This window comes from Corvus brachyrhynchos, unplaced genomic scaffold, assembly GCF_000691975.1.
Source record: "Corvus brachyrhynchos isolate BGI_N302 unplaced genomic scaffold, ASM69197v1 scaffold100, whole genome shotgun sequence".
NCBI classification, from domain to species: Eukaryota; Metazoa; Chordata; class Aves; order Passeriformes; family Corvidae; genus Corvus; species Corvus brachyrhynchos.
The window spans coordinates 1,644,245-1,670,389 of NW_008236230.1; the positions used below are offsets into that span (position 1 = coordinate 1,644,245).

General features: G+C 41.3%; 1 protein-coding gene across 1 annotated transcript in view; it reads left to right on the top strand.

The window, feature by feature from the left end:
* Positions 1–26,145, top strand: part of F13A1 (coagulation factor XIII A chain) — a 191,889-nt gene that overhangs the window by 92,512 nt on the left and 73,232 nt on the right. Inside the window, exon 5 of the mRNA XM_017746922.1 lies at positions 8,496–8,723. The gene's annotated coding sequence lies outside the window, so the exon portion shown is untranslated. The remainder of the gene's footprint in view (positions 1–8,495; positions 8,724–26,145) is intronic.

Genomic DNA, 26,145 nt, shown 5'->3' on the forward strand with positions numbered 1-26,145 from the left:
CAGCAGCATGGAGCTGCTGCATGACACACAGAAGGCACATCTTATTGTCACCTTTCACAACAGGACACTGTAGAGGCACAGAACATTATTGTTGAGAGCACTCTCACATTCGTTGCCATTATGACACTAGCTGATCATGTGAAGATGGTCTGAACTGTGAGGAAATATTCTGCTTATGGAGAGAAATGTCTGAACAGAAGCGCAAACTCCCCTTGTATTGGTTGATGAAGTTGCCCACGGTTCCCAAAAGCCAATGGGAATCTGAAAGTGTTACCTTAGTGAAGAGAAGGAAAAAACATAGTCCGAGGACTCAACTCATGTTCAGCTATGCTTTACTTAAGCAGCTATTTCTTTTCCTACTTTTAGGGTATACTAATAAAGCAGACTCTGGCTTAAGATCCTAATTTCTTTTTCCTTGCTCCTAGCTAGGAAATAATGTCCTTTTCAGTGAACCCCCTTTCTTTCCAGCCTGTAGTCTACAGTCTCAGATGGTAGTAATGACTTTAATATTTCTGGCTGAGAAATGTAGTCATTAATATTCTCACAGAGAACTCACAGCAGTGACTGTAAATTACATGGTACTCTGGAAACACAGCGGGAGGTGTTTCCTTCCTTGGACCGTTTATTACAGGGCCTTCATCCCATGGCATATTACCCATATTTAATTTGCATGTTGAGTAATACCATTGTGTCAACCTGGCTGGTGAGAATGCCTGTCTGTGACAGTGAGCTATCGCTCATGGTCTGCGGTTTCTCCTGTGTGAGAGCAATAAGAACAAGTCAGGGCTGAAATTTTGAAACTCCTCCTAGGGATTTGCCTACTGGTTTTAATAGGACTTATGAGGATTAACTCTTCCTCAGCCTTGAAAAGACCTACCCTATTGTCTTTGCTGAGAACAATGTCAAAGGTTTCAAGAAGTTCCTTTTGCTTTATCTGTGGCCATTGTTTCAGGTGTGAGATGTTATCCTTGGCAGATGGGATTTTTTATAAATAACCATAGAATCAGATTAAACACTTAGTGGACATTAAAGAAGGAACCCTGTCTGAATTTCCTGGGTTCAGTCTGATGGGAGTATATTTATCTGGGATGACTGCTTTACTGGGGACTGTCCTAGGAGTTGCTTCAAATAACAATGGCAAAGAACAATGACTGTTGCTTAATCAGAACAAATTAAGACACATTTGCCTAATGAAGATATATTCAGCTGGAGCCAAGTCATTAAGTGGTGCTTAAATTCATATTACAGTCTAAACTTCTGGAAGTTTCCAAATAAGTGTTAAATGAAGATGTAAAACAACAAACGTAATTTTTAAGGGGGTTTTTTGTGTTGTATTTTTACATATCTTAAAAACTATTTAGACCAAGGTTTCTAACAGCTTTTCTTTTTTACAGCTGTTAAAATACAACAATTTACTGTTCATTGAGGTGCCTCAGTTCAGAGGATTTTAGTGCATTGCTATTAGCATGTAGAAGTACAGTTTTTTCATGTGCCCCAAGTTCAGGGTTTTCCTCTGTGGGCAGTTTTTCTGCACATGCTTGCAAAAGCTGTGACACAGCAGCGTGTCCCGACGTCAGTCACCTGGTGGAGCAGCAGGTGGAGGAGGTGATGTTTTCAGGTGCTGACCCATGCTCAGCTTGTGGTTTCAGAAAACAACACCTAGCCTTTTGCTACCACAGCACTCATGTGTGAGGTAGGTGGGGAGGGACCTCCATGCACACGGAAATAAAGGCACCAGAGTGCTGCATTGGAGAGGAAAATCCCTTGGAGAAATGGAGGAGCTGGTGGAGTTGCTACAGAAGTGGGGGAGTGGGACTTTCCCCTCTCTTTCTTCTGTGTTTTCAAGACCCCATCAACATGCCATCCCCATGGGGACAGGGAGGAGGCCTGAATGATGAAGTTACTAAGCATTAGTGTGATTCCCACCTGAACATTGCCTGTGAAAAAGTACATCTTCCTGCCAATAAATCAGCTGCCTTTGAGGTAAAGAGAAACCCAGAAGTTGTGTATGTACTGGCACAGGTAAGAGAAGAGGTGCTGGCAGATCACATTCTGTGTGATAAAATGAGATCAAAGACATACTAGTGCAAAAATCTGACATTGAACAGACCTGTAATGTCTGTCAAGTGGGATGTTAAGGTGTCAGATAAGTTTTGGTCACAAATTTTTTCTCTCTGGTATTTTGGGTCAAACGCGTTGGTTTAATAATGAATGAGAACTGGAAAGCATTGTTTAGGAGATCAAATATATATTTATAGGAAATGACCCTGAGACTCTGTTACTTAGATCAACAGCTTTATTTTAAAGTCACACAAGTACCCTCTGTGCTACCCTGAAACATCAGACTTATTTGCCTAAACTTCCTGAAGCAGATAACCCTTATTTTGCTCTCAGAAGGTATTTGGTTTGGTTTTACGAAGAAAAGTTGATAGTTTGGCACATAGATAGGCTTGTTACATCCCTATTTGGATGCCAGTGAAGGTTTGAAAGCACTTACACCTCTTATCTTTCCCACAGTCCTGAGATAAGGGAAGATTTCCATCAAGCATCTTCCTGGCTCTTGGATCTAAGGTCAATAATGTTCCTGCTCTTTTACTGTGACGTAATGCTACAAAGCCATTGCACCTACAAGGGTATAAATAAGTAGGCTGAGGTCCATGCTTTGCCAATTTTCTCCCCAGCAGCGTAGGGCTGATTTTCCCTGTGGTCTGGGAGGATGCACACTGGGTGATTTTCCCAGCCTTGCTGCAGTGTGGTGTCTCAGCTGGCAGAGCAACATGTTGTCACGGGGTGGCAAGCCAGGTCTGAGGATATCCATGTACACCCTCCTTCTCCACCTATGCATTCATTTGTGCATGCAGAGGAACTGTGTCCAAACTGCTGCACACTGGGTGGATGTGGGGGCTCTGCAAGGTCATGGAGGAAACATGGCTCTGGCTGTATGCCAAAAGGTCAAACTTCTCAGAGCATCATGATTTATACCTGAGGCTAATAAATGAATAAGGCCTGGGGAGCAGCTCTGTGGAAAGGGACCTGAGGTCCTGGTGGACAAGAAAAAGCTTGATATGAGTGAGCCGTGTGCTGCTCCTGCAGCAAAGAAAGCCAACAGGATGCTGGGCTGCATCAGCAAGGGCATCACCAGCAGAGATGCAGAAAGCATTGTCCCTCTCTAATTGGCACTCCTCAGGCTGCACCTTGAACACTGTGTTCAGTTTTGGTCCCTGCTATGCAAAAAAAGCTATGGACAGGCTGGGGAGGGTCCAGAGGAGGGCCACAAAAATATTCAAAGGCCTGGGCAGCCTGCCATGTGAGGAAAGGCTGAGAGAACTGGGTTTGTTCAGCCTTGGGAAAAGAGGCCTAGGGAGACCTCATCACCGTGTTCTAGTATTTCAAGTGTGGTACAAAGAAGATGGAAATTCCTATTTGCAAGACATCACATGGAAAAGACAAGGGGTACAAGTTACTCTCAGGAAGATTCCGATAGGACAGAAGAGGGAAATTTTTCACAATGAGAACAAACAGCCCTTGGAATAATCTCTCACAGGAAAGTGGAGTGTTCCCCAGTAGTGGACACTTTTAAGATTCAGCTGGACAGAGTGCTGGGCTGTCTTGTCTAGACCATGCTTTTGCTGAAAACAGTTGGTATTCTATGATTTATAGAACAAATTACTTTCAGCACTGTTGTCCCAGCTACCCTGTGAACAAGCAGTGCTTGGTGTCCTGCATTACTTCGATTTTCCACCTTGTAGTCTCCCTGCTGTCCTGCATTCTACTGATATCAAGAACGATGGGCAGAGCAGAGGTCAGTCTCTTAGCTAGTTGTGCTATAATGCAGCATGGAGAGAAGATTTTATCTGTTGGAATACCTTAACTGCATCTTAGGCAGGCTCCCTGACATCCAGAAATTCGCCTTGCTTAACACATGTGGAATGTGGCACTTAGCTTAAATGGAGACTCCTCTTTCTCTTCGACTGGGAACCTCTTTAAAATCTCAGCACACCCACACGCTGAAGGTCGGACTCATTTGATGTGTACCCAAGCTCTCCCTGGGTGGTACAACACATTGCTGCCTCTGCACAACTTCCCTTTAAATCTGCTGTACTGGGGTTTTCAGTGGTGAGACTATTGCAGTCTCTCTGCAATACAGTCTCTCTGTAAAGAAACATTTTACACTGTTTTTGTGAGTAAAATGGTGAATTAAAAAAAAAAAGGCATACTGCCTGTCTTTCTAAACAAACATGTGGTTTGGGTCTTGATGTAAGTCTGTAGTTTTGTTGAGGTATCTGTTGATATGCTAAATGTATGAAGAGAGATATTTTCCTTTATGGAAAAATATCTAATTCTCTCTATTATGGTAAGCCTCAAGTCCTGTTCAGATTCCTATTTTGGTTACCCAGCCTTCTTACCCCAAATGGTGCAATGATGAGTGGAAGCAAATTATTTAATAGCTGTCACAATGGAGGACACAATTAGTACAGTAACAACGTGAGGATTCCTAGTTAGTGGAGTCAGTACTTTCAGGGCTGAATTTCAGCCTCATTCATGGGTTAGAATGAAGTTCAGCCAACAACTTAAAGGCTCAAGAAGAGCCTACTAAAATGAAGCTTAAATGACAGAGGTCATAAAAAGAGGGATTTCTGTCCTTCAGTGTACCAGGGTCTCTTTCTTTTGTTTCCAGGTCTCCTTTGGTTCACACTAGTCACGGACCCAGGTCTCATTCTCAAGGTGTCCAATTACTTGGAGTCAGATATAAATTTCCTCTGTCTGAAACTTTCTTGAAACCTGAGGCCTGTGGTAGGTATTCCAAAGTCTTTGCTTAAACCTTACACCAGAAACTGATTGTATTTGAGTCATATCTCTAATTAAACTGATTGAATACTTAAATATGTTATGGCTGGATAAAAAAAGTGTTTTTCATTCCACTGCTACTTTTCAGTTCACTTGCAATGGTAATACTTATCATGTTGGCAAAGGAAATACCAACATCCCTTGTGCTCTCCAGGTAAAGAAGGGCTTGTTGGACTAAAGTACTCATGAGGGAGACACATGATAAAGTTCCTGTTCTGCTATTCTCTTGTGTCTTGGGCGAGATCTCAGAAAATCATCAAATAACTGCTGCTCTAGAAATCAAGAAATCTTATGTGGGAAACCTGGATGATGATTTTTTTCAGAGCTGGCATTTTTCTCTGAAATAGTTTTGTTGACCAGTTTGGTCAACAGAATTTGTGATGAGGAACTTCTTGGTAATCTGTCATATGAATAGCTTGTGTGAAGAGTCCTGGCCATTACTGGAATGCAAGGTACAGTTCCAGAGGATGAGAGATATGAAGATGGATTGCCATGCTTTTGGAAGGAGTTAGAAGCAATGATCCTGTACTCATTTCAAAGCATACCTTCACAATCCTAGCATTTTCTCACAGCTGAAGCAAAACAATGATTACTGTCCTTCTCAAACTCTTGTTCCACCATGGCAGCGTATCTCCAAGTAATGCAAACCATGGAAGGTCTGCCTGTATCTTGAAGCAGTATCATGCTGCATCACCCCATGGGATAGCCATGATTCACCAAGTTTCAAATCTTTTAAAGATCTTGGTATCATTGAAGATGAAGGTTATAAATCATTTTGAGAGCAGCAGATTTAAAGTAGAGATATTTTCTCTGAGGAGACAAATTTAAAACCACATTTATTGCAGTTTTTCAATTTTACATCAGAAATGTCTGAGCATCTCCCATTCAATTTCCACTTCTTCTATCAAGTATTTATTATTTCTCCAGAAAGTTGTAGCTGGGTTGGAAAGCACCACTAGGTCAATTCTTAGTTTGATAATAGCCTGAAATCCCAATGCTGACCCCCGAAGTGCTTCTTCAAACATGTCTTTTGAACAGCGCTGGCTGTAATAGCAATAACAATCATACTTGGAGGTCCATGTGGGGAAAATATGTAATAAGTCAGATTGGAGTTCTCTTTCATCTATCTCTTGTAAATACACAGAGCAACAGTCACTGGGTAATTTATTCTTGTGATAATAAAGATTATTCATACAAATGGTGCTTTTTAAGGCCCGTTTTGCAGGGCTAGGTCTCTGGCTGACCAAGTGATACTGTATTAATGGAAACAGTTGTCTTCAAAGAAATTTCATCTCTTGGACTGCTAGTGAAGAAAATAACAGGCTTCAAAGACAATTGAAAAAATTGCAAAAAATTCAACTATCACAGTGTGTGAGAATGCATTGCTTAAAATTACAATGTTCCACACCTGGAGAAAAATTAGTATGATAGTTTGCTGGAGTACAGTAAAAGAGGTCACCTAGATCTTTACCAACCTCTTCTGAACAACAGTCATTTTTATAAAATTTCAGACAGAAAAGTTGTTTGGCTCTAAAAGCTGAAAGAAAGTAAGTGGGTGTTTGAAATGAAGCGGCTTAGATTTTCTGGAATTCTTTGGAAGCACTCACATCTAAAGTGTTAATTTTTAAGCAGCATTTGTCAAGTGTCCTTGGGCAGCACCCCATTGCTGGCTCAATAAATGTATTAGTGGTGGTGTTGTGCCCCTCCAGAGCAAAGGCACCTTTGCACTCCTCAAATCTGTTTTGAGTGGTGACTGTGCAGCACTAACCACAGCTGCAGCCGCAGCAGGCTTCCCATAACCCTTAACACCGCGCGGTTCAAAAGGTACATTGGTCCTTTTTCAGAAGCCAGTCTACTTACCAGAGTGGATGCAAATCTTATCTTAAAGGTTGAGCTCGGCCAGGTCATGTGTGAGAGCTTCTGGAACTAGCACAGGGAAAAGCTCTCGTACCTTCTCACATCCCCTCCCTTAACCTCTCGCACTACCTGGCTGCTGACCAGCTAGCTTTCCTGGTGGCTCTGTTTTCTCAACTTATACTCTTCTACTTTTGGAATATTCCAGGCATTATCCTAAAATGCTTTTCTTAATATAGTGTGTCACTCTTTTCCCTCATGTCAATCCATACTCTTGGGTCTAAAGTGCAACATGTCAGAGCCCTCTTTACCTCTCTGCTGCAGCTGAAGCTGAGCAGTGTGTGTGCCATAGCCTTTGACATTCTTGCTTATACAGGGTAGAACTTTTGCTTGACATAGCCCACCTTACATTAAAGAGCCCTTTTCAGTAATGTCTTACATTGGGAATCTTACAAAGAATTTAAAAAAGTATTTGACAGGGTGAAGGGAAAATATTTCATGCTCTTTCACGCAACATGTTGGACTACAGCTTTTCTCCTTTCTGTATCTTTGGGTATTTGTATGCAGAATCAGTTCAAAAATGCCTCTCTCTTAAAAAAATAATAATAAAAAATCTTGAAAAACTCTTAAATCGCATTTTCCCTTGCTTTTTTTCCACTACTCACTCCTCTTTATGTATACATATATGTATGGAAATGAGAAATGGAAAAATAAGCTTGAACTTTTTTTCTTCAATTTGAAGGAACGATGCCCATTTGAAAGGATCTTTATTAAAATAGGAACTGTTAAAAAGGACTATTTCTCTTTATTATTTCAAGTTCTGCTCGTAAGAATGTGAAAGGAAATATTTTTATAAACTTGAGATTTTTGTAAAAGCTTGTTTTTACTAGTTCTAAAGTACTGGGTAGCACTAATTTGTCAATATTTCTGGGAAATTGAACAGTTGAAAGGATAAAAATGTGTTTATGTTATCTTTGGGTTTTTACTGTTACTTTGCTTAGAGATTGATATATAAAATTCAGGTCCCTTCAGAAGGCTTCACAATCATTATAAATTACTCAACTCTTGTTGTATTAATTATTTATTTTGGAAAAAGTTTCTTATTATCCCAAATCTTGTCTATATATAGTATCTGATCTTATTAGAAAACAAAGCAAAACTGAAATCCAAAACTTAAACCCCAGGTTTCTTAAGAACTGGAACATCAGTTCCATGGGGAATTCCATTGTTTCTAATACATTTGTCTGACTTTCAGAGGAGAAACCAAATATTGTTTATTTATTGGAAGAGCAAAAATTGCTTTTCAAGTAAAGGGAATGGAAGTGTTTAGGTATGATAATGTTAAATGCCCCTTTTTTTTACAGTGCTTTTATTCATTCTGTATGCATTTACTACAAAATGAAAAATTAAAAAAATTAAAATGAAAGTGTCCCCACTTCCCCAGTGCATATCTTTTCAGGATAAGGGTCTATCAAAACAGCCTGGTTTGGGACTTGATCTCAAACTTGATCAGGGACAGAAAAAGGATCTTCTACAGACTACTGACATCTGAGAAAAATCTGTGGCTTGTAGCAGAGTGGTGATCAGATAGCCACAGCCCTGGAGATCAGCAAGGAATTTATGACAGACACGTGGACTCATAGCATGGTGTTCAAAATGACATGTTCATCCTGAGCTAAAAGAGAGGCTTTTCAGTAGTGTGCTAAAGGAATACTCCCACTATTTCTGCCATAGAGTGCCTGTGAATCAGCACTTTCTTATTTCTGTGTGTCTTTTGAAATTTCTCTGTTCAGAACATCCTTCTGTTGGAAAATCACAGGCATGTCTGCAACCCTCCAGAGGAGACAGAGTGATTCAAAGGCCCTCAGACTGTGATGGAAAACAGAGAACCAGACTTCAGGTGTAAACTGGAGAGAATTTTGCTGCCAGTGAGATGTCCTTTGAGGTGGTTGCAGCTCAAAAGAGAGTTGAAATGAGAAGAGCCAGAGTTTGACTACAAGGCAAGAAAAAGACCAGCTCAGGTCAGTTAACCTACCACGTTGCATGTGGGGGATCTATGATCGGGCACTGTCTCTGCCTGCTCTGAAATAGTGTAATTGAAGGGATGCAGTCTTCAGAGGTGGCCTTGCCTGAATGGCAGCTGCTAGGGCTTGCTAGGCACTGCTGATGGAGGACTCAGAAAACTACCCCAGCAAAATGCTGCAAGTGGTGAGAGAAATACTCATGTAACAAGTTGGAGAGTTCACAGAGGGAGTCCTTGTGGAGGGATAAAAAAGGATGGAGAAGGAGACCAAGCTGTTCAAAGGCATGAAAGCAGCAGCTGAATAGAGTTGGACTCCTCATTCTGTCAGTGATGGAGTGCCTTGACAGAGACACAAAATCATGAGTCTAAGCTGCTTGATGACTTGAAGGTGACTTCCAGTTTTGTTATTATTCTTAGCTGATATTTAGATACCCAGAAACCTGAGCAAATCTCTGTGCATTACACATTGCTTTCTTAACATGTCTCAGACACAGCTGAGGATACTTATTTTGCTGACATTTGCAAAATCATGTGAGGAGGAGATGCAGGAAGCAGACATATTCAAAACTAAATGGATAACTGTGCTTGGAAAAACAACCATTCAAAAAGGTGAGCTGAAGTAATGGGCAATATGTTCGCCATCACCTCTCTATTCTGAGGACAATGTCAGTACCAAAGTGGTGATATTTCAGTACTCTGCTGATAATAAAAACAAGCAGAGAGAACTGTAGCTATTGGAAGAGAAAATTAAATGTGAGTAAAGAAAAATAATTTCTTTAACTTTCTTGGAAATTATCCCCTCTGTCTTCTTATTGCTTTAATCAGAAATGCACAATCACACCTACCCACAATTTCCTTCCCCCAAATCCTAAATGAGAAAGCCCTCAATGGGTGATGAAGACATTGCAAAGTTTTAGCCTGGTTGCATAAGAAGATATTATCTGATGTCAAAATTCTTGTTCAGCACCCCAGCAAGGGTACAGGGTTGATAAATTTCCAGGCTTTTCCTTTAACATCCCCTGACTTCTGAGAGCTCTTGCATAATTGCTCATTTCACAAATCTCTAGCTGTACCAGAAAAATTTAATGCCCTGAGGTCAAGATTCAGTTGAGTTCTGTCATCGTTGAAGCCTGCTCTCAATTCTGGTTCTGGCAGGCTGGCTACCTGGCTTTAACAAAGGTGATCTCTGAGAACTCCAGATCTGAAGACATAAGCAGAAAATCACGAAGCTGAAGCTAGATAATTTGAAGTCAAATCTGAACATTGTAAATACACGCCAGTAGCTTCCACCAAAGATTTTGGAAATGAGATAGAAATTTTCACTGAAAATTTCAGCTGCTTTGTAATGGTTACTGCTGTGGCTTACCAGGTTTGGGATGGGTCTGCTGACTGGATTTTGTTGATCCCTTGAGCAATAAATCTTGCAGTAGAAAGAAGCAGAAAGAAGAAGGTTTCTAATGGAATTTCCACCTAGAAAATTTCATTTGAGACACGCTCCTCTATGGAGAACCAGATCTTTCAAACAGCCTACTCCCTGATCTCTTCCATCATATTTGATGGCACCAAGCACTTTGTGTGGTCAGGGAGTCACAGATTTCTTCACATCAGAAAGAGAGAGCACCAGGCAAAATTTTCCTCTAGAAGCAGTCATATAACTCAGAGGCAAAATTCATCCCTTAAAAACTGATGATCCAAATGAAGTTATTATTTCAATACTATTGTTACTGGTCTGGTCTTGGTGAAGCAATGTCATTTCTCTGAACAAAATGACTCAGCTCCTTGCAGAAGGAAGAACTGAGCTCTGGAGCTGACCTCTGCCTGCCCCTGACATACTAGGGTTGTCATGGTGTCTCAAAGGACCTAGGGAAAAGCAGCAAGAACTCCTAAATAATTTCACAGTGAGGAAAATGCCTTCTTACCGTAAGGTTTCCCTTAGCCCTACATAGAACAAGATCTACCTGACAAATAGTTAACTTCTAGTTTAAGAGTTAAAGGCAGGCTCATGTTTATTAAACTTCTATTAAATATAAAGCAATTTATGTTTCCAGTGCAGAGATAATCGGAGAAGGTGGGTTGCTTATGAGACACATTTGATCCAACTCCCACCCTTGGAGCATGATAATCAGATCTGGATAAATACACATGGACTTTTCTCTTCTGGGAGTACTGGAGCACATCGTGCTGAAATGGCAACAGCTGAAAACATATTTGATTTTCATCAAGTATATTTGAATGATCTTTCTTACCTTGGCAACAGTATTGATGGTCCTTGTCAATCCTTCCAAATGCAGTTTCGCCCTTCTGTGGTTGTATGGTTCCTTTTTTGCAAATTCACCTAAGCCAAATTATTACTCAGCTTTCTTTTGGGAAAAAATAAAAAGTCACAGAAATGCTTCTGAGAACTTGTATAAGTGAGGTCTCAGGAAAAATGTAAGCCAAAATATTTGATCTACTTTAAGAGCTATAGAAAACTGCATCATTCAGTTGTCCCATGCTTGTGCTACCACTGTTTTCCCCAAACTGCAAATGTTGAGGGTTTTTTTTTCATTTTCACTGTTTAAACTCTGTCATCCTTCCCTGAATTCCTTCATAGTCTAAGTAGCAAGGTGAAAGTTCTCACATTCAATACTCTTTACTTCAAAACTGCTGACATTACTGACCTTGTGTCTCACTAAATACTCTGCAGCATTTCCATCCTCTTTTGGATGCTGTACTTGTAGGCCTCTCCTGGGCATTACAGTCCTATTGAAGGGCCAGCTGTGTGAGAAGCCACTCAAGAGTGTCTCTCCATGACCTCAGAACTCCTGAGTCCTCTGTTTTTTCCTCCATGGCTCCAATTAAGCAACAGCTGGGTTTTTTTTTCACATGTGCAGAACAGACTTGTGAAGTAGGTGTTATCCATCAGGATAATAAGGCACTCAGAGTCCCTTGCGCTCTTAAGGCACCCTGAGCACCGTCACATGGGGATTTCTCGGGAGAGTTCCCGAAAGAGAAACCAGCTCATGGCTGCTGAATGTTAGTGTCTAGCCATGCATTTCTATGTAGTCCTTATGGGGAGAGTATTGGTGCTGGAGCACTTTTGTCCTGCGGCTCTGTGTGCATGCAAGCAGGCGCAGCCACTCAGGGAGCGTGTGGGCTGTGCTTGGGGTAGGATCACACACATCATTTGGGCTGTGCCACTTGTACCACTTACAAGCTAGGTGGATGTTGCTGGAGCAGAACTCAGTAGAAGCCCTTGAGAACTACTTTAGACAGATTTGGAAAGTATGTTGGGACTGTTTTCATTTGCTGACAAAGATGAATGCTTTAGTTAGAAGCTCTTAGAATTAGAACACTTACAGAATTTTAAAGAAACCACAAAATCCCAGAAAAATTTCAATAACCTCATGACACTAAATGACACTCAGGACTTTCCAGGGCTTTGACTAAGTTCTTTCTGCTTGCTAGAAAACCTGAACATTCCCCAGATCGTTCATTTAAGAGCTCTTATTTCAATGTTTGCGGGATGGGAGATAAAGAAACTATGAAAAATCATGACTCCTGGCTTGTAGGGTAGGAAACTCACTTAGAGCAACAAGAAGAGGTTGATTTATGACCTGCTGCGAATTGGAGTCACCTGTAGAATTGGGATGTGTTATCCTGCAAATCACAGTGAGACAGATGACTAGACAGAGAACAGGGGAAGATGCAGAAGAGATTGATTTGGTAAAATTCTCTATGATTTATTGTATGGTGATCCCAGCCATCCCAATGGACATCACTTTCACATAGTGGCTAGGGTCCTGCAATATGCAACAAAAAGGTTCCTGCAAATCTGCAAGGGACTGTTCCTGGCCATTTTCCTCTCTGATTTACAACCTTTTGCCCAAGAAAAGGAAGTAAAACTTTAGTAAGTGAAAAAAAAAGCTCTATTAAGGCTTTTATTTGTGGCAAGATATTTTAAGAAAACATGTTTGGGACAAATGGTGTTCTATATCTCCCTGGGTTATTTTCTTTCTTCTTTTGTGAGATGACTTTATTATCTTCCTGGGTTTTTTATCATTATAACGGTTGTGGTTGGTGTAAGGAAAGGGTCTTATGATTAATATTTTATTCTGGCAAAGATCAGATCAATACTTTGTGGTCTGTTTTTTAAATTTCATTTCATATAGGCTGCCTCTTTTCCAGGGTTGGTAACTTCCTCCACAACTTTTCTGTCTACAGGTCTTTTAAACTCACTTAAATTTTTCTCTCACTACTTTTGATTTAATATTGATGCTGTGACTTGGAAGGAGAGCTCCTTCCAAGAGGAGGGGGCAGGATGAGGTGTCCAGACTTTGTTAACTCTGCAGATTTTTTTGGACTGTATCAGCTTTTGTGAATTATGTGGACTCAGGCTTGAGTCCAGCTTGTCAGGAAAGCTGTGACCTTCCTGCACCTCCTCATTACACCCAAGAATACTCAGGAGGAGACACAAACAGGGAAACAGAGTAAGAAATTTTTGAACTCTGCTTCTCTTCCTGATTTTTATCTCCTTTTTCTGGCTTTGTCATGTGAGGATCTTTCACATGGATTTTGTGCTTTGCTGCTCCTTGGTGTAGCAGGAAGATGAGGACAGATCTCAGACAGAGGCAGCTGCTCTTGTTGTGCCTTTCTCTCCTTAAAGCTCTGAGGAGCAGTCCAAATATGCCCAGGGAATGTCAGTGACTTCATCTATATGAGAACTCATGTTGTGCAGACAAGATGACGAGATTTTAAATAAATGAACTAAGTATGGGTAACAATTCTTGTATCATAGCTTCTGAGGACCATAAAGGTAAGAGCAAGATGCAGAAGTCTGCAGTTTTAAAATATTTATATTGTTAAAGAGCACATGAATTTTTGTGCTGAAAGGAACTGGAAACCTACATGTTTGCTGGTATTTGAAATAACTCTTGAAAAGATATAAACTGTAATGAACCCTGATCCTTGATTGTCACTGACTTCCCTAGAAACAGGTTTGAAGTTATGATGGAGGGATAAATTGCAAATGTATCAATTTCTTAGATTCTCTTTTTTTTTTTTGCCATGGATTGACTCTCCCTCCCATCTCTGGGAACATTAAGACTTCCTCTTTTGAGTCTTCTGGTAAACACAGGGGTTGCTGACTGGAAATCCCCTTCCCTCTCTGTCCCTCCCAGTGGATCACAGGCAGCACTCCACTAGGAAATACCTCAGTCTTCTAGGTCAAGTGGGATCCCATCTTTCCCATGCATGTGGCCAGGCTCTGCCCTTTGCTTTGCTGTTGCCTTCCACAGCACATCAGTGAGGTACACAAGGTTTCTGTTTTTCACTTTATGAGTGATTTTGGTAACAAACACATATAGTAACTCAGCCTGGCATTGGTTCATTATTTCAGTACTTCCCCTGCCAGCATGGATGGTTTGACTACACATTTTGGTGGTCTGTCATATGGACTCTTTTTCATGTTTGCCCGGTGGGATGGCATTTGTTCATTTGTTTGGGGGTTGTTATTACTATTTTTAAAAGTATTTTGGATGTTGTTTGCCTGTGCAAATTGGCAAGGGGAATGAAGAGACCTGAAATAACTTTTAACTCTATCATGAGAATATATCCTAGAATGAAGAAATGTCCATTCTGACAGACTTGTGAAACTAGAGAGTGAATTATTTTGTGTTTGTAAGTAGAACTCACTTTTAGTAATGATACACAGCCTCTGATTCACTGTGTGTTGCTTGTGTTGGACGCAGAAGGAAGGTCATAAAGGAAAAATGAGACTAGAGATGTGGCCAGTGAAGTCTTCAAGATTCCTATTTCATTCCTGGTAAGAATAGGACTCCTAATGATAATAAGCAGAGAGAAAAGAATTAAGGCAAGGAGGAAAGTTTGTATGAGACTGCTAAGGAGAAGCAGACCTGAGAAAAAGTGAATTTGTTGATTTACAAAGGAAAATCTTTTCACTGAATGAAGATACTATATAATTTCCTTCAGTTATTTTGAAGATTGGGATATGGGAATTGAGGATCAGTCTAGAGTTATCTCTTTTTATCAATGTTATGTTTTTGTAAGAATATGCAGAGATTTCTTTCTTATAATAGGCATTCTGTGTTACTTGGAAAATTATCAAGAAAGGATTCCCTGCATACAGAAAACACTTACTTTCCATACTCAAGGTTCACTTGGCAAGGAGAGAGAATGAACTGGTGCTGTAATGAGTTCCTGAGTCTGAAAAAAAAAATAGGAAGGGCATGGTGAACAAAGAAAGACATATTCATAAATCCAATGTGTCCTTGAGGAAAACAAGGCTTCTAAGGCTTAGAAGATAAAGCAGCAAGCTCTGAGACTCACGGGGGCAGAAATTAATGGAAAATAGGAAAAGAATTAAAAGGCTTCAATCATTAGTAGTTTCAAAGGAACAGTTTCCTTTGTTTTTCTTGCCTTAAATGGCCGTTGATGTGGATCCTGGAGAACTAGGCTTAACCTTGATGCAGAATCTGAAGAGAAGTTTGAAAGAAACATTTGTGGCTGTTGACCCCAACGATAACCTAACATTGAGCATGGTGTTGCACAGAACTGATGTCAGCCCCACAGAACAGTGTTGATTATGCCCTTAAGATCTTCACAACCTCCTGGGAATACCAGAAAACACCATCCCCACCCCTCAACTTGAAAGTGATAATGGGACAGAGAGGACATCTGGGCTTCCATGGGAGTGAAGCTCTCAATCAGTCAGTCAGTCTCTGGTTTTCAGATCTCTGTTGTTCATGCTGTAAGGTTTACAGAGCTGAACTGTAGCCATGTGGATGTTGAGCTTGCTGATGTCTGATCTCCTGCTCTGTGTAAGGCGATGCGTTCCCCCCCTCTCTGGTGTACCTGAATACAGTGGGATGAACAGCCCTCTGGAGCTGTCTCCATTTACTGCAGAGAAAGCATAAACAATTGAGTTGATTTAGGCTATATCAAACTCCTAACTATCTATGGTGAGAGGAGAAGAATCCAACCTGAACTCACTGGAGATAGGTCTGAATATGCCAAAGAAAGCAAAACCAGAGTGAGGGCTGCAGTGAAGGTGAGTGAGAAGAAGCCAAGTGGAAACTAAGATTGCAAATCCTTACCGCAGGCTCTGTAATGTAAAATGTGATCTGTGGGTGTGACTGAGTTAATGGCACTTGCTGTGATACCATTGACTGCTGAAGCCTTGATATCCTGGAGGACAGAGACCAAAGTGATGCAAGGGGCTGGCAGGTGGTTGTGTGAAAGGCCACCACCCTGGTATCACTGAATGTATGGAGCTCCAGGATGGGTTTCTGAGAGAAAGGAGAGTTGTGGGCAAAGAGGAGACAGAGGCCTGTGCTGACCAAGAGGGTGGACAGATGACAGAGTGAGGAAGTCATGGAACAAGAAGAGTCCAGCCTTTCTGAAAAAGCCTTCTTTCTTTAGGGAAATTTAGGCATGTCCAGCTGAGGGGAACAAAATTTATATCATATAAGGGCCCCAAAGTGACTTCATTAATGAGAGGGACAAGATATCAAAGATAATTTCAGAATGATTGTGAGTCATTAGGCTGAAGACCAAAGAACTGAGCAGTCTTGGCAGAAAGCAGGAGGTTTCTGGGCTGTGAGTTCCTGCTTTCTTCACAAAGGTTACAATATGAAAGGAGGACAGGAGTTCTCCCTGGGAGAAGCAAAATTCGGCTAACCAAGTACCTTGATGCCCTTTTAATTACTGTCTTTTTTTTTTTTGCCTGTGATCTCTTCAGACATCACCTAAAACATGTTGTGCTGCCATTTCATTCACTTTTTCCTGTGGAGGTGGAAGATGTGCCAAGCCTGTTGAAGAATTCGTGCACTCCAGAGGTTTATGTAACACCTGTGAGGTTTTTTTATCAATTGAATTTCTGCATATATCTACTTTTGCAACCATCCTACAAACTGAGACAAGTGTCTGTATTTCTCAGCCAGGGAGAACTTTGAACCAGGTGACCCGCTCTGGTCTCTTCTAACATTGCCCATTCTGTGAGGTGAGGTAGCCACAAGATTTTCAGGGTTCATACCATACTGAAATAGGCCAGTGTGAGGCTATGCTGGGGATGCCTGGCAGTCTCCAGTCTAATCTGGAAACAGCCTCTCAGTATGTCTGATTGCTCTGGTCCTAAGCTGTTATCTTGGACAAGAACTGAGATGACTGGAGATCCAACATCAGCTGCATCGACGTGAGTGGGAAAAGTAGATGAGGTTGGTTTGGGCATATTCAGTGTTCCCTGAATGCTAATGAAAAGAGAAACATGTTTGGCACCATTACAAGTCAAGCACCCTGAGGATTTCAAAATAGTGTCCTTTTTTATAACAGTAATAAATTTGTCAGTTATGTGGGAAAACATTGTGAAAAATGAATGTCTTTTACTGCATTCAGAGCTGCTGTTCCAAATCCAGTGAGATAATGGTCAATAAAACTTTGAGCAGGGAGGTTGAGTTCTGCATTGCTAAAGCTTCATTACGTGTTGTTTTAGAAAATGTACACATGTGCCAGAGTCTCATTGTTCTTTTGCTGTTTTATTATTTTGTCACTATGAAGTGGCTCTGATTTCAGCTATGAAACACAAGTTTAGCTTATATTGATCCTGCTGTCTGTGTATAGGTGTTTTGCAACTTTGCAGGGTGTTGTTAAGAGCAGTTAGGTTTTATCTGCAGCTGAACCATACTATACTGTTCCCTATCAAAAAAATTTAATTTCGGTCCAAATGTACTTGATGTATCTTTTTCTTTTTCTTACTTTTTTTTTTCTTTGTGTTGTAGAGGGTTGTAATTGAGATCCCCCATGTTTTTTGAATACTTAGAGGGAGCCAAGAGACAATCTATTTGGGCATCTCAAAGCACAGAATGTGACTGCAGTTCCCAGAACTCTTGTTAAATGGCCGGCTCTGCTGTGGGGCCATAGCATTCTCTTGTCCTTATAGTATAGGCCAGATTCTCCATTAGTCTTAGGCTGAAACTCTGTGTTACGTTCCCTGTTGCAGCTTTTAGGATAATGCAGGCTTTGTTTATATCTTTGACAAATCCAGTAACCCCTTGTTTGAAAAACATTTGTATTTGGGCAGACTGGAATACAATTAGGAGCTCTTCCGTAACCAGGTTCAGTTTTCAGCACTCAGTGAAAGTACTTCATCTCACAAGAAGTTAGCATTTGAATCCAAGTACATCACATTGCCAGTCCACTTGTTGGTTCTCTAGGTATTATAAATCCAACTCACAACAATGACACTTCATGTGTAGTGTCTGGGGTTTTTTTCCTAACTGTGGTGTACAGTTTAGAAAATAATGCATAAGCTAATACTCATTAGCAGATCTTGGAGGGATGGCATTACAGACACAATGACCTCAAAAAGCATGAAAATACTGCAACCTTTAGGACGGAATATGTGAGTTTATTTTGTACTGTGACCAATGCTATGCTAGGAAAAACTAACACCTTGTGCTGGAACAAAACCAATAGACAAGGGTGTGTGCTTGCATAACAAGCCTACCCAGACAAATAACAGAATGTTTTGAAACAGAGAAATGATGTGGTACCTAAGAACTGAATGGAGAGATTGTTGGTTTAGTGTAAACCAGGCAATGGTGTTGGCAACAACAAGGGTCTTATGAGAGACTGTGAGGACTGTGCATTAGTGCAGCATCATCGGTGTATCACATCTGATCAAAACTGAACTCCTTGAGGGACTGCAGCATTTGTTTTCTCAGCATAGATGGACAAATCCTTGATCAAATGATTCTTTTGAACAGCATTGATGCTTTGCAAGGGAGACTGGGCACAAAGCAAATTAAGACCTTAAAAAACTATGCTGGCAGGAGAATGGCCATAGAGTTGGGCATGGGCTGGCTCCCACCATGCTCTGCACCAAAGGACGAGTGTGTAGAAGGGCAGTAATGTATTGTTTGTTGATCCCCTCTTGGGTAAGAAAAGCTCTGTGTTGACAGTACGTCTGCTAGAGGATCAGAAAATGGAAATTCTCTCTTGTATCTCTGACACCTTGTCTGTAGTTCATGGCACAGTGCTATCATGTGTGTCTGTCTGGGGCTGTGTAATGGATGTGCAGTACCAAAAAGAGTGCAGAGAGATTTGCTGTTCCCCCTAGCAGGTTACAGCACACATGTACCACAAGGAAAACTCTTTCTGATGTCACCTGATCAGATTTTGTTGTTGGTCATGTGTGTTTGGAGAAATGCCATAGTCTTCAGTACTGTCCCTTGGATTGTGTACAGGCAATGGGGAGGGGATCAAACCCTTCATTTTATCTATGAAGTCAAAGGCAACTGAAGTCAGAGGATTTTAAAGGAGGGAACTGAAAGTAGATGACTACTTTTGTTTTGGTTAATTTTAGAGGCAGACATTAAGGTTTTGAATCTGTTTTATCTTGCCATTAGAAGCAGTCAGGTTCACCAGAGTTAATTTTAGAGAGCTAAAATATAAACCAAAGGCACTTAAAACCAGCACTAACTTTCATCCTTTTCAAGTCAGTATGTTTGTAAGTAATACAATATTATAAAATGGACTTGTAATTGTGTGTTACTGTTTCCCCCGTAAGGACCAGCAAACCACAGGGAGCAGCATTCCACTAAGTATTTGAGAGATCAGCTGCAAAATGCAAAAGGAGGTCCAGGTGGTTCCCTGGTTTGTGGATGTCAAAACATCCACATGGTTTTGATAATCCAATGCTCTTCTTCCTCTGGAGCTCAGGAAGTCCTTCCTTAGTCTTCTGCTCCTTCTCCCACTACTGGTCTGCTGGCTACAAACCAAGTGTCCCGTTCCAGTCTGTGTTTGCTGAAACTCTGGTGGCTCCACTCAGGTCAGGTGCTCTCCTCCCCCTCTCATGCGTGTACTCCTTTCTGGGGATAAACACTGGCACTTGAAGAGCCTGCTATCACACTGCAAAGCCCTGCTTGGGAAATGGGATCTGTAAAAGAGTGCCCCTGAAGTCCTCTCAGATGTTTTTTGGCAAAGAAGCAAAGAGCAACGCTTGGTTTGAGCGTGGGAGGTTTAAAGCTTCCCTGCTGGTCTCCAAAGTCTACCCAGGAGCAGTTGAGCAGGAGCCTTATGTGGGGTGGGTGGGTTTGGGTTTGCACCAAATCACAGGACTGAGTGGTGGGAAGATGGGGGGTCCCAGCTCAGAGCACACACCCCCTGTATCTCACTTTGGATATATTATTTTCTGATGGAAGGTGAAATGTTGATCCCCTCTCCTTTCCTCTTTATGGAATTGCTTTGCCCACTGCTAATTTAAATCTCAAGCATAAAAGAAATCTTTGTGTTCAAATAAAAAACATAAAGCTTCACTCTAGAGGCAATTAAAAATGAAGAGACAAAATATTATAATGTACTGAACAATATTCAAATGCTTTTTAACTTTTTCCACAAAAATACATCTGCAGATCTGTATGCCATTGCAGAGATTATTCTAGAGGGATTTGATCCCTAAAACAGAACAAGACAGTGACTTTTGATCTTTACTCAAGTGGTGAGTTAATGGATATACAAAAAAAAAGGAGGAAAACAGAACAGGAGGTAGAAAATGTGGAGAATACACCAGGAATTTCTGGAACATTTTACACTTCAAAACTATGCACGTGTGGGTTGTGAATTGCTCCATAATTTTTATGGGATCTGCCCCAAAAAGTCTGTCAGAAATGTCAGGGACCCAAGGCTCTCATTCTTTTAGACCAGGCTTTGACAGTGGAGCAAACCCAACAGGAAGGTCCCCAGCAGACTTTTGTAGGTGTAATGGGGCACACCATGCGGAGCACTGATATCACAGATACCAACAACATAGATGTATCACTCACATTTCTCCAGGAATGGTTCAAATGTCCAAAGACTCTCTGAGGCTGGAAATAGCAATGACAAATTTGGTGCTGTAGGAAATGTTACCCTCATTTCAGGTACCGCAACTAACTTGATAGAAATGCAGTCTTCTGCCCAGATCAAATTTGTCCTGCCAAGCAGTCTGCTGGTGGAGAAAGCCAGAGTCTGTGACAGTGAAACCCTGGTGAGAAACTTTCTGTTACCTCTCTCCTCACAGTATTGAATTTCCTAGTTTTTATGTCACATACAACTGATGGTACAATAGAAAGACAAAGCTAATGGTTCTCTATCTGTCATCAAAAAGTTGTCTATCTGGCCTAGATAGACAACTTATTTTTCTTAATTTTTTTCATAGCCAAACTACACTACAGAGAAAGGATTAATTAAAATAGAAGAGAAGCTGGAGGGGGAAGCTGGAGGGAGAGCCATTGTGATGAGGTAACTTTCTCTGGAATTAGTGCAATTAGGTTGTGTTATGATCAGATCCTGTCACGTAAAATTAGCCCCAAAGATGACCTTAAGAGATCATTAAACGATATTTCCTTCTGAATGCAAGTGCAACTTTATCAGCATCGTTCCTTAGAGATGTGTGTCTAACTCCTCCTTAAAGATACCCAGAGAAGGAGTCTTGAAGTTGGGGCCTCAAAACTTAAATAAGCTTTAGCAAGCTGTAGCAATGAGCAGTTGTGATTACTAGAATTAAGCTTATATTCTAAGGAGCTGGAAAAATCAACCATAATTTAAAAATCTGAGTGTGTAGGCTAAGTAGCAAAGCCACAAAGGTAATTCAAAATTAAGCTCTGTAGACAGGTGAGACAATAAATATCCCAGTCTTGCTGCCTTTTTGTTTGTATGGAGCTTTTTCCCTTTATTTAAAAATTGAGTGCTTTCTCTGTCTTTTATAATACAGATTTGACTAAAGATATGTAAATATCGTGGTATCTTTTGGCAGGGAGGAGGAGGGGGGAGGAATGCATTGTTTGGTTTTAACTGAGAATTACTTTCTGCCTTCATTTCACACGGGGTGGAGGTGAGCAGGTGATGGGTGGCAAGGCAGTAACCAGTTAAGACCGTCCAACTTCTTACCTGCCTTGACTTTGGAGCTGCTAAGTTCCCCTCTATGGGTTTGCAAAAACTGCTGCTGATAATTTGTATTTAGTACTTACTTGGCTTTATCTGGTTTAAATATCTGTATAACTGCTTTTGTCTCTTTTGTGCTTACTATGGCCTTCTTTTAGAATCCTTTCTCTCCAAAACTGCTGAGGGATGTACGGAGAAAATTGTCTGTGAACTGAAGTCTTGACTTCAGAATTAGGTCATGAGTTATTGTCTGAGAATTTGGTCCTTAAAACTAAACTGTCAGCAAGAATCATTGAAATTGCTAGGAAATACACTGTTAAAAAAACAGCTTGGTGTTACCTGCACAGCAAAGGAGGCTGCTGTTTGTACTTCAGCAAGGCTGGAATTTAGACATTAGTAAGGCCTGTTTTATAGCACAGACTTAATTCTGGAGCATACCTTCATCTCTCTTCGCTATTTTGCTCCAGAGCCAATGTAGTTAAGGCTACAGTGTTTTGAACTGAGCGCATCCTTTATGGATATGAATCCCTTTTCTAAAATGGAAAAAGGAGAAGTGTATTGTGACTGACAGCTCAATCTGAGCTTTGCATCTAAGCAAAACCCTGATTCACGTGTGAGGCAGGAAGTGAATTGCAGAGCTTCAGAAATAGCACAGAAGCCTACATTCTGCTTGCAAATGCCCCGTTCAGCACTTCTGCAGGGGCTGTAGCTCAGTACCCGGCAACAAAGGCAGCAATCCTGGTGTGGAATAACATGTAAAAAACTGTATTGTGATAAACACTTACAATAAGGGTGCCTTACAGCAGGTAGGAAATCTTCTAATTGCTTGGAGGATGTGGTGGAAGGTTGCCTTAATTCAAAGGCTTTGGGAGGAAATGAAGATGAGTGTGGCATAGCAGGACTTCGGAGGTTCAGTCTGGTCCCATGAAACTGCAGTTAGGTCAGGTGTGGTGCATGCTAAGGGAAAGTGAGCCAAGATCCAGCAAGTTTAGGTCACTATGGAAAGCAAGACCTTGCATTTATAGCTAAAAAAAAAGTGTCAAAGTAGCTCTAAGCAGGCTGAACTCCATCCAACAGTCTGCTTTATTTTGGTTCTTTTTCTCTTACAGTGGGACTGGGTTTAAATAACAGTGGGTCTGTGTTGTGAAATCTCTTTAAATGACCTAGAAAAGAGGTTTAGCTGACCCTGGGGCAAGAATACTCACGTACATGATACTCAGGCCCGCAGATTACTTTGGTGCTGGTGGCATCACAGTGTGGGACAGGGCATTAAACGGGCCAAGGTGAAAGTAAATCAGCTCTCAATTCCTGCCCTTCCCATGCCAGCACATGATTAATATTCCAAGGTGTAGCATGCCCTGCATGGTCTGGTGAGAGAATTGTCAAGGAGCAGTCATGCTGGCTGCAGCTATGGGAGGTCTGCTGGCATTGCCTGGATGAGCACAAGCACGACATCACTGTTCAGCCACTGCAGAGGATCCAGGGTGTCCCCAAAATACTGTGCAGGTGCAGTCTGGCCACATGTGTGTTATCTATGTCCAATGCATTGCCTCAGGGGATCAGTGGGAAGGCAGAGTCCAAGTGCCCGCACCAGGCTGGTGATGATGGGAAAGGATTGGAGGGGTGGTAGAAAGCTGTGTCCTAGTTCCACCAGTGCAGCACTGGTTGTTTTTTACACCTCTGATGTAATCTGCTGCATCAACAGGCTGCTGAATCTACCAGAGTCTATCCAGGGAGTGTTAAGATCACAGAGGACTGAACTGCTTTTTTGGAAGGCACGAGTTTCTTGCACACACTGAAAACTTGCAGATGAAATCCTAAAAATTTTGAAATTTCTAGAGGAGCAGGGAGAAACAAAAGACACAGGCATAATCATGCTGTGGTATTCTGTCATCATAATTAATGCAGTTCATAGTAAATGTGTGTGTGTAAATAAGTATATATTCATCTCTTTGTTAAATACTGTCTCTACTTATGATTCTAGGAGTTCTTCATATTAAAATTAAGACAATATATGGTTTCATATCATCTATATTTGCAATCCCATTGTAGAAGAAAATGTGATAGTTTCTGTTGGTGCATTTCAGGAACAAATATCCAAATCTGGTTTATTCAGATACACCAAATACATTTAGTTACAATGATGGAAGTTGTATAATCTTTTGGATTGTCACTTTTTATTTGCCTGAATGGAAAAGAAACAGCCCCTTCATTTTCCCCACCTCAAGAAAAAAAAAAGAAAAACAAACCCCAAAACCTGGAAATTGTTTTAAATGCTGGAAAACACCCACAGGAGACACAAAATGGAGAAACAGAATTGTCAGCCCTCCTGAATGACTAATCCTGGATTTTAAATGACAAACAAAATTTCATCTGAAATGATAATTTTCAGGAAACCACAACTAAGTGGGAGGACAGCTTTCCACTGGCCCAGTTGAGTTTACTTTCATCTGCACTTCATGGCATCCTTTACATGGTTAGTCCCATGGGATAATTCAATGTTAAGCGCTTCACTCACTGTGAAACAGGTTATGGAAAAGCAGTGTAATGAATTTAGTTTTGCAGCTTTAAGAACGCATCCATTCCCAGGCCTCTCGGGTTTCCTATTTGGAATGAAGGGAAGGAGAAAAGCGTAGGACACTTGAGGGCTGGACCTCCACCTCCGCTCCTTGTGTGCTCTGCACCACTGCCATGCGACAGCAGAGCTCCAGGTTTGGTGGGGTGGTGCTACCACCCTCGCTTTGATAGAGTCCTGCAGGGATATGCCTACAGTCCATGCTAGAAATGGGAATAACATCGCCGTTTCCATCAGGTTTGTGCTCCTTTCCTTGCTGTCTGTCACAGTTTTCTCTACCAACAGCTTCACTGATCAAGGCATAAATGAAGGTAGGGAGCTGGCATTTGCTGTCCTCTCAGCACAGAGAGGAATGCTGGCTCTGCAGCCTCTTGACTGAAGGAAAAACATGAAATTGCTTTGCTGCCCTTCTGCAGAGAAGTTATTAACCTCACTAACAGGGAAGGGGGTACATTTTTAAACCCCATGCCTGTGGGATTAGACAAGCAACTCTTAATGTCAGCATTTATATGTCTGAGTAAGTTAGTCCCTTCCTGAAAACATAACCCAGGTGAGCAGAGGTTCTGACTGTGCAGCTTTAGCCCAAGTGGATGGAGGAGAACAGACCTTACAAAAGAAAGGCCAAACCCAGGCCTGTTTATGATAAAGAAACATCTACATGTTTACATTTATCAATGTGAATTTCAAGGAATATATATATATATCATATAATATATATATACACACATATGTATATATATATATAATATTCAGTGTGAAAAATAAAAGGCTCTTCCCCAATGTTTTGGTATTGTGCCTTAAAAAATGACACTTTCCACTGCCAGTCATGACTTTAAGTCAGATTATGGCTAAAAATATTAAGGAAAGGATCACCACAGCAACAATCACATTGCTCCCCTTGTGCAGAAGAAATGGAAAAACGCTCAAACTTTGCCAACCTGAATAAATTACCCAGATTATCAAAACTGTAAGGAAAGCCATATGTAAGCAGCTCTCTGTGTGTGTGTGTGTCTGGGAGTGTGTGCAAATGTGTTAACTGGGTTGCAACCCATTAAATACCTAAATCAAAGGGGACAACTCTGAAAATATGCTCAAGAGACAAAAAATTACTGTGGTTGTACCTTAATTGGCCAGCAGATACCGTGTGAAGGGTAGTGCTCACTGTAACACCAGAGGACTCCAGTCCAGCTGCTGGGCTGGGCTCTCCTGCCCATGGTGGCCTGAAGATGGGATGGAGGGCATTGATGCTCACTTGGCCTTGCACCAATGTGAAGCTGGGAAAGGGCTGCTTTGCTCACACAGATGCACTCCTACTCCAGTCTTGCAGCTGTTTGTACATACTTGGTGTGGTTTGCTCTGCCAAAGGAAAACATCTCGTTAGCCAAGGGGGGAAGAACAGCAGTGGAAGGGTGAGGGGACAGGAGCAATATTGTCACTGCTTGACTTGAAGCACATTATGCAGGAGTCTGTGCTGGAAACCTCCTCTTACCAGGCTGCCCACACTGTCAGTGAAGATAAGATGGCTTTTTTAGAGGCAGTCCAAGGATGTGACTTAGAATAGTAGAAATGATGTCAAGATCTTTGGTGAATTCATATTGCATTAAAGACTCTAAATCAACTTATGGAAGCCTGAAGCACATGGCTTTTGAGCACTGGAAGAGAAGGCATAGGTGCAAAGGCTGTGTGTTCCCATTCTCTCGCTGTTAGAATGAGCATTTGTTTAACTGTTTGTAGGCCCAGAATTAAACCCTGGATTGTTGTCTGTCCAGGGGGCTGCTGTCGCTTTCTGGCTTGCATTTCTAGCTAGAAAGGATCCTCAGTTATTTCTGGGATCACATATTTTAAGTAAATGGTGCTTGACTGGTCTGTGTCTTTAGCCTTTTCTACTTTCCAGATGCACAGATGTTCTGCAAAGGAGGTGTATGCT